General features: G+C 36.5%; 1 long non-coding RNA gene across 1 annotated transcript; it reads right to left on the reverse strand.

Annotated features, from left to right (window-relative positions):
- Positions 1 to 5,156: 5,156 nt before the first annotated feature.
- Positions 5,157 to 8,243, reverse strand: LOC142064509 (uncharacterized). The gene is made up of 3 exons (XR_012663189.1): positions 7,781 to 8,243; positions 7,114 to 7,208; positions 5,157 to 5,258 (listed from the first exon to the last, which is right to left on the reverse strand). It is a non-coding gene; the product is annotated as an uncharacterized LOC142064509 (long non-coding RNA).
- Positions 8,244 to 9,663: the final 1,420 nt, after the last annotated feature.

Raw genomic sequence — 9,663 nt, forward strand, 5'->3', positions numbered from 1 at the left:
CATTGTAACCCTCATACAAAGCAGCTGAAAGGAGTTGGGTAAGCTAAAGCATCTCCTTCCATAAATTATGCTTTCTCCCAGTGGTTTATCATGTGAGTTAACTTTGACTTAAGTACAGGAGGTCTGAGGGAGAGAGTAAGATAATAGGCACAAGTCTAAGGTAATTGTCTGTTAGTTGTGGGTGGACTCGCAAGTTTATAGATAAACCATGCAAAAGTATAGGCTCTGTGTGGGTTAGTTCAGCTCAAAGAGAGTTCAGCTATGTTAATTACAGATCTGCCTGACTCCATGTATTTATGAAGACATTATGCTCCTGAGTCAGCAGAATCAAGACATCCAAGAACCATTTTTTGTGGGAAACACAAATGAGACACCCGCTGCCTCATGCTGACCTAAAGAAGGAAGATTATACTGAAAAACTATCGAACCGTCTGGATTGTTTCCACTATTTTCAGTATCTCATCTTCTGAGTAAAGATAATGGAGATGACTATAAAATTGCTGTCTGCATTACTCCTCACTTTTATCTTGTGTATCACCTCTGAATTCAATTCTACTCCTTCTATTGAACTATATACATATGTTTGAGAAACAAAAGTATTTTGATGTCAGTCTTACCTATGAGGTAAAATAAAACATCCTCTGTCTATCTGCTAATTTTTCTTTAAAAAAAAAAGTTGGGTTTTTTTTTCTGAAAGAGGAAAAGGTGTTTATTCTCTGCAGTGGTCTAAGTGAACCAGTCAAAATTCTCCAAGACACAGCAGCTGGTGACAGAGAGAGTGAGAACAGAACATTAATCAGGGTGACAGGAAACTCTGGATAAAATTTAGGAATAAATAAAAGTAAATATATAGGGGAGGGTCAGTGGAAACAGATTGTGAGCGTGAAGGCTGAAGAAAAAAATGAGGCAGGTAGTTCCTCTGAAATATATTGTTATTGCCTCTGCTGCAAAAAAAAGTCAAAGCTCAGAGAAAGCCGCTAGGTACCTCTTGCTTTAAAAGTTATTGGAAGGAGTGGCAGGAAAAGAAATCTAATTTAAAAATAAAGAAAAGTCTGCAACGATGAATTTCTGCCAGCTCTCAATGCTCTAGTGGCTCAGTCCTGTCTGCCTGTTTCCCCCAGGCATTCATTGCATTTTGTGATGCTTGAGTCTCACAACCCACGTTACGCTGCAGAGTAGCTTGTGGGAACTGAAGTCTACATTAATAGGCTTTCCATATTCATTTTTCACTGAAGGTGGATGTGTTTGCAATAGATCCTCTTTGTCACAAGGATATTGTAAATAGTGCCTTTATAAATTCTAAACCTGTTGTGAGATTTTGAACAATAAAAATTTCAGTGTTGCTGATACAACCATATTATTAAGGAGCACATATCAAAGCAAGAAATGGCACTCTAGATCCCACACAGATTCTCTGTATCTGAGAACTTTGTACCATACATATGTATAGACGTAGAAGTGAATAACAGCAATGTCTTGTCATTTGCCTTAAATATAAAGATATTTGAATCCAAAAGTTATTTTGTGTCTAAATTGATATCCGTCTTCTTTGTCAGCCAGTTTTCACTCTAGCAGTGTCTAAAAGGCATGTCCATGATACAGACGGTTCCTGCAATGCCTGCCTTGGACAAGAATCCTGTAGACATTGCATAATTTGGTATTATTGCTAGAGGATTACTGGTATATTAATTTAACATCCAATTTCACTGTTAGAAAATATAATTTTTTCATATTTTAAACTTGGTTCAAATATTGAAAGGATGAATATTTGCATCCTACTCAACTTCAGTGCAAGCATCAACATTAAGCATAGTTTCAGTAAAGCTTGTTTTATCTATACATTATAGAAAAATGGTATGTAAAAGTAATTATTTTTTACTATTTTTAAGGGGAAATAAAGGGACTGTCCAACTACTTTGGGCTGTGGTTCTTTAATAAAAGTTTACACTATTTGCTAGCTTTACTAGTTCCCAAATGGCCTCTTGTCTGAGACTAGAAACATGCAAAGCAGTAATCTGGAAGCAACATCAGACTGATGAGAACTGACATTTTGTGTATACAGCGTATCTAGAATTTTGAGAAATCCAGAGGATGAGAAATTCAACCTCCTTCACTGAATTGATCATGTTGATGTGAAAAGTCTACTATCCATATAAATACATGCTTGGCTTTAATAGTCCTGTTAATATAATTTTTCCTTGCATTTATATAATGTATATAATATAAGCTATCTAATATTTTATGGGATATCCATAGATGTTTGAGCTCTTTAATTCTAAAAGTCCCCTTTCTCCTATGTGGCATTCCCTTAGAGTACCTCAGGTTGGGGAGTGGAAAAGCCCCATTATATGCTCCTGTTCCTATTCAGTCAATTAGTATCCACTCAGGAGTTATTCTTCTGTGGCAGACCTACTCATAATTGAATTTATGTCAGATAAGATGTTGTACTTATACACCCACTGGGAGCAGAAATTAAGACATCAGCCATAAGGCACACAAAGATTTCTCTTCCCTATAAACTCAGTGAAACAGCTGCTATTTGTTTTTAGAGTATTGTGCAGATGCTTAAAGAACCCAGGGACTGATTTACCTGACTCGCTTAGAATACTCAGTCATTGCTCCAGCTGAAAATACATGAGGTCAGGCTATCCCACTGAATGAAGATGACAACCTATATAATTATCATTGATGTAAGAACCAGCTATGTACCATTTCAGAAAGTACAAATGTCAAAGAAATTTACAATGGGTTTGGTGCATTGTTAAGGAACTTAAACGCTTTCAAACTTGAAACCTTAACTGGTATATCGCTACCAGTTTTTCATCTCAGGAGAACTGATTTGTTTGCAAAATTACATGTCATCTTCCAATTCTAAACTGAGGAATACACAGCAAGAAAACAACTTTTTAATGTATTATGTAATTTCTTTTTCTGGATGTGAATTTCATTCTGAATGTATTCAAATGGCAAAAAAAAGAAAAAAAAAAAGAAGCTATTATTAGTAAACTCTATGAGGGCAAGAAGGCAGCTAATTGCAACATGTTCCGTTCATGGGCCCTCCATCTCTAACCCACACAGACAATGAAGTCAAATGGACAAGTTGACACTGGCACAACCACACAGACTCAGAGTAACCCAAGGTTCCTTTGTGCCAAGAGAATCACCACTTGCTTTTTATTTGTTTCTTTGCAGTCTTTTCATACAACTCTTGCAGCACAAAAGGGCAATGAACAAGATTAGAAGCTGGTCCTTGGTTGTAAGCTGATGTACAATCAAAAGTGAAAAAAAACTAAAGTACAATCAACTCAGATAAACGAAATTAAATTGCAATGCAGCTTCCATATCATTACAACAGGGCATTCAGTTACTACCCAAAGAGGTTAACAGATCCATGTATTGTGCCAATTTTCTTGCATAAAACACAAAACAATGGAAAATGACAATGTGCTTATAATACTTAACATGTTGAACAGTTTAAAACGTTCATATTCTGAAGGATTTATTCAATTATGAGAAAAGACTGGTTAAAATAAATAAACCATTTTAGTTCACGCTGTGAGAAACTCCTGTTAAGGACAAATGTTTGAGTCAGAAGATTTCTTAAGCTTCAAAAATAAACTGCATAGCTAAAGGAGATTCTTCAAAATGCACACTGAAAGTGTTTGATTCCTCTTCTGTTTTTACAGATGTAAATCGCTTTTCATTTAAACTGGTAGAAGAAAGTGGAGAATTCAGGCCACACTGCCTAACCACACAGTACTCCAGTTTGAAATTTATAATTCTTTCTTTTTATTTTTTTTTACTCAACAGAGGTAGCATTTATAGTAAGGCACAGCAGTTAGAATCGTAAGGAAATACCCTAAAGTCAGTGACTGATTGTTCCTTGATTAGGTTCTGCTCCAGACTACATTTGTTCACATCACTTGTTTCTTTCTATTTTCAGGATGCACAATTGCAGTCAAATCTCAGACATAAACAAATAATCATGGTCTGCATCAGCTGAATAGAGATCTCTCTTTACTCAGAGGGGAGTCCTACTGTCTTTTTCAAAGCATAGAGGAGGCTTTTTTGCCACACACATAAAGAAAAGGATCTGAACCCTTCATTTTTCTTTCTGACTTAGTGCCATACCCTGCATTTTCAACTCCCATACTAACTGTGCAGATTCTACTTCATGCTTGTTCCTAAGGCAACATTCCCAGGCTTAAGTGCCACCTGCCTTTAACATTACTCAGGGGTGGTTTCTTGGTATCTGGCTGATCTGAGCCCACTCTTAGAAAGTATAAGCTGCCTTGCCTTATCTAACATTACTGCCCAAACCAAACACTCTATAAGCTATCCTGAAATTCACCTTCTTAAAGGAATTGCCTTTTAATTTTTAGGATACTTCAAATTGCTGTAAACTAATACTAGTCCAAAATAAAAATAAAGGTGTTGACTGATTGTAAATGCTGCAAATCCTTTTCCTGTGGCTATAGTATAATTTTAATGCCTTTGCTTATGGGTAAAATAAAGTGTGTTTTAGGATGTGAGCATTTTACTTAATTGACACATTTTATTTTCCACATGTTCTGCAATAACCGTCAAAAGCTGAGACTACTCTTCTGTTATGGGATTAATCATCATTAAACACTAAACCATAAGAACATAAAAAGTAACTTGTCAAACATTAACAAGCCCTATAGATTTAGCAGGCATTACCACAGAATCAGTGCGTAGGCCATCTTTAATGGCCACATGTCATTATAAATGTAGTCAAATCTCTATGCTGAATCTATGATTGATTCATTTTACAAATGTATTAAATCCAGTAAAGTAGTTTGCTCAGGAGATTGCCAGAAATTAGATAGCTGACAAATGAGTTAAGAATTAACATGTTCGTGGAATGTGCTCAAATAAATATGAAGTTGTCATGCTCATAAAATCCATTAACTTTAGTACGTAGCATAGTTAATCATGGAGCACTTCCAAGACTGCTCATTGTGTGGTCCCTGTCCACAGACAGAAAGAACATGGAACATCTCTTCTTTCATCTGCAGGTTTTCAGACCGTGCCCACATTCTGAGGGTGATCAGATATTTCAGTAACATGCGTTACAGTCTACCAGAAAACATGTTAAAAATGAGCTTTAAGGAAATTGCATTACTTACCTACAGAGTACTGTTACATTTCCCAGGCTGCCAATCATACTTTCTTGGTCAAACACACACTACAAGTCAGATTTTTAGCTGAGCTGAAGGCTCCATTTACAGCAGATGCTGAAATAAAATATGTCACATTCTCTCCAGGCCAAGAAAAAGGTATGTCAATAGCAACTTATTTGACGAAAATACCTTGGACAATGATTCCCTTAAAGAATAAGGAGCATGTAGTTGGAAAATACAGAAATGTAGACACAGAACAAAATATTTGTAACTTCTGTGAATAAATGAGTCGGAGGAAGAGTCCTAGAGCTATAGAGGCAGACCACAAACACCTTGCTCCCGGAGGGAGTGGGGGCAGCCAAGAGAATTAGCCACTGTGTAAGGATGAATGCCGACAGCAACCGTGGAAAGAGGGCTCCACTGTATGCAGAAGCAAGATATGAACTGTAGCTGAAAGACTCTGGAGATTCAAAGGACATGGATCAAACTGCAACATAGTGAGAAAAATAAAAATGTATTTTGCCTAGATGGGTTTGTCTCTGGATCTGTTTATCTATGTGTAACACAAAAAGTAACTGGAATCCTATGACACACCAACACCTGCTTTGTGTTTAGTTTTTAATATTTGCTTCTGAAAAGTTAACACAAGACAAAGTTTAGAGTCAGGGGATTCATAAATTCCAGGGGGTATTGACAGTCCCAAGTGCCAGTAGCTGGGTCATGGTTTGTCAGCTCTCAGGCAAGTTGCCTCCAAGGATATGCCTTCTGTCCCTGATTAAGGGCTGTAGGTACAGGAAAACTTGATTTGAGAGCAATCACAGCAGCCTCAAAAGTGTCCAGCCAGGGAGGACCTGGCTATGGTTCTCACAGGGTCCTAATATCCCCAGGTGCCTGAACACATTGCACTCAGGGAAGAAAATGAAAGACAAAGGCTTAGCCTTATATTACCATAAGAACAGAGGATATACTTAAAGATTCATACAGTGGGTGCCCTTTTAAATGTCATTAAATCACTTCTCCACAAATCAATTCTCACTGAAATTACATTCATCTAGCTTTCTGTTCATCCTTATCTAAGCAATAATCCTATTTGCTGCTATTCTCAGTGGCCCCAGGGATAATAACACATCCTTTGCTTGCTCCACACATCTCTTGATAGTAATGAGTTGCCCTCCTCATGTGCACTTTTAAACCCAGGGTTAATAAGGCAATCACTTGTTTATTGGAGACAATCACATTTGCTCATCTTACTTGACGTTGTAATGTGGCATATTTTGAGACATAAATTTTATTTTCTGGGAGTAGCTGGAATTTCAGTATGTTCAAAAGTTCTGAATCACATATATCTCATATATTTCCCAGTTTTGGTTCATGAGGGCCACAGGGACAGGGCCAAGTGCTTTTTTTTTTTTCCCCCAGATCGTGAATTGTCACAATCTGGTGACGATTGTACTTTTCAGGTTAGCAAATAGAAAACTGCACTGAGAGAGGGAGAGAAGACACAAGTCAATATTTTATTGGACATAAAGGATAATTTCTGTGTACTGCTGGTTTATGGATGTGCCACATAAGCATTTACATGATAGGTCATATGCATGCTGAGGACAAGAACATATGAACAATCAGTATAGACAATTTCTATGTTGAAACAGGCCTCCTGCCCTATGAATCTTAAAACTAAAGGAATTTCTGTGCTGGTTTATAATTGCATCAATTGATTTTAAACATACTTTTTTTTTTCTATCCAAGTTCCCTTTAATAATGATAATTCTTTCACAATGTGCTAGCTTAAGGTGTCAGCATTATAAAACAGTCTCAGAAAACAGGTTATCATTAATGCTAACATTTATTTTCCCCAGAGGAGCCTGAGAAATCAGAAGAATCAACCACTTTCATTGTATGAAACTTAGTCCCTCTCCATGTAAGATAGTTTCTAGTAAAACATACAACACAGAGTAGTAATACTTACATTTAGTAAATGGTTTTTGCTGATGTGTGAGTTCAGTTCAACTGAACACAGAATTGGCCGTACAGAAACAGTTCCCACAGTCCCTAATCTTTTTCCTGAAACGCAGAAAAACATGCAAAAACTTCCTTATCCCATATACCTGGATCACAGGTCAGGGCAATCCTTGATCAGAAGAGGTTTTATTCTTTTTTATTATCTTGTGTGGAACAAACCAGAATTTAGTCCTTCTTCATAACTATAAAGTACTATATGCATACTTATAAATAATGAAATATTATTATTCATATCTTTACTGATTTAAGCAGTTTACATAATAGCAAGTATCTTTCTAAAAGAGTAAAAGTGCCATCTTATTTAAATTCTATCTATATGTTTAAACATATAGGAAAAAGTCTAGACTCCTTAACCTTGAATTTTGCAGGTCTGCTTAGTGCTTTAATGAAAACATTAAGCAATCAGCAAGAGAAAATAAAATACTTGCTGTAAAAAAATCATGTTCCTCTGACTCATTTAAAGAGCAAAATTAAACCTTTTTTTTAAATTGCAGGACCATGCTCCCACACATCTATAAAATATGTAGCGAAACATAATATTTTCTGGTTTTCAGTGAATAAAGGTTATTTTATTATAAAACTAATAATTTTATCATTAGTAAACTCCTAATTACCAGTTCCTCCTACTCTTCCTCTGAAAGACACCACAGAAGAACCGAAATGGTCTGTCTGCAACAGGAATGTTGAAGTTGTTATTCAAGCAAAATTCCATCTGAGATCATTTGGAGCTGCCCCTAAAATAAAATCTAAAAAAATCACCTTAGTTGAAAAGCCTGAGAAGAAAATGAACCGACCTTTCAGAGTTTTTGGCATGTGCATTATGTCTACTCAAACAATTGAAAACACCATGGAAATTTCAGTCCAAATCTAAGTCCAAATCTACAAAATTACCCCATTAGTTTTGTACTTGCATAATTTCTCCTTTGCGCTGACTCTTGTAAGGGAGCCAGTTAGGTTTAAAGGTCCACCTTTAAGGCTGTATTTTGTAAATTATCTTGCAGTATCAGGGCTGACTTTCTGATAAAATGTTTTTCCTAATGTGTAGCAAATGGCACTTGTATTGTATTTCATTGCCAATCAAAATATCCATCAGTGACAAAATGAGAGATTATTACTGTTCAGAAAGGAGGAGGCATATTTTTTTACACTGAAATTTTAGGTGCTTAGTAATTTTGGCAACAGTTTTTTTCTTTATATAACAGTATCATATTCATATAATTCACAAAATTCAGTAAGCACAATAGCACAGGTCTCTAAACCTATTTAACTGAAGGGTGTCATTTACAAAATCTTCACAGAAAATATTTTATACTAATTCCAGAACAAAAATTTCAACACGGAACTCTGTATTCATGGTGAGAGCTCAGAGAATATTTTGTTCCATGTGGATCATAAGAGATCATATCTCATCCTTCATTAGCACAGCCCAAAAGAAATTTGTAAACTACCCAAAATATCTACCCAAAATCAATAGAATTCAAGCCTGAATAATCAAACCTTTATTTTATAACATTTGGTCAAAATTAAATTTTCTCTCACAGCTCGGAAGAACAAAACCTATATTGATAACTCATTATAAACACAGTGAACCACTGATTCTTACATTGGGTTTATATAAATAAATTGCTATACTATTGCTGTCTTTATTGCTGCATAGCGATAAAGACTTCAGCCTGGAAGAGGCAGTTTTAATACATGATTGTCTACAAACATTCATCAGTCACTGAACATCTGAGCATAAAGCATGCTGGAATAAATGAGAGTGAAAGCACCGCAAGCCAAACTCTGACCTTCTTCCTCAGTTTTCACTGAGCCTTCATTTAGGCATGCTTCTCCTGAAGACAGTGGAATTCAGAAATCAATAATTACCTACAGCTCAGGGTGTGGCTTCGTCTCCAGCATCTGCAGGACAGTTAGACTTGCATTGCTTTCTTCCTCACATTGGAGAATGGTTGGTAGGACTTGCAAGCTTATGCGCCCTGGGGTTTTCTTCAGGTTTTCCATATTAAATAATGTTACACTTGCTCAAGAATGCTACACATTTTAGTCTGAGAGCTATCACATTTTCAGCAAATCCATTGTCCCCATTCATTTATACTGAAAACAACAAAGCTGATTAAGTCACCTTCAACTCCACTACAACCTCAATTCTGTGAAGCAGGAGGGTCAATCTCAGCACAGCTTATATCACTTGATATATAGGACTTGATCCTATAGGTCTGCCGCCAGAACCGGAACAGATGTCTGCTAATAACAGCAGGTCCAAGAGCTAATTGGATGTGTCATTCACCAAGGATGTGACATAGGATTGCTCCTGGCATGCACAATGGATGTTTTATGGAGATTCAAGGCATCAACAGGCCAGACTTCTGGAAAAAACACAGCCAAATGAAGCAGGTGGCAATTACTGAAAATATGGTGAATTCTTTTGCAGATCAGCAGAGATGGGCTTATGCCTCCAAGAATACTCCCGTTAGCATATCCAGTGAAGTGAGGG

The sequence above is a fragment of the Phalacrocorax aristotelis genome, chromosome 1, assembly GCF_949628215.1.
Source record: "Phalacrocorax aristotelis chromosome 1, bGulAri2.1, whole genome shotgun sequence".
Lineage (NCBI taxonomy): Eukaryota > Metazoa > Chordata > Aves > Suliformes > Phalacrocoracidae > Phalacrocorax > Phalacrocorax aristotelis.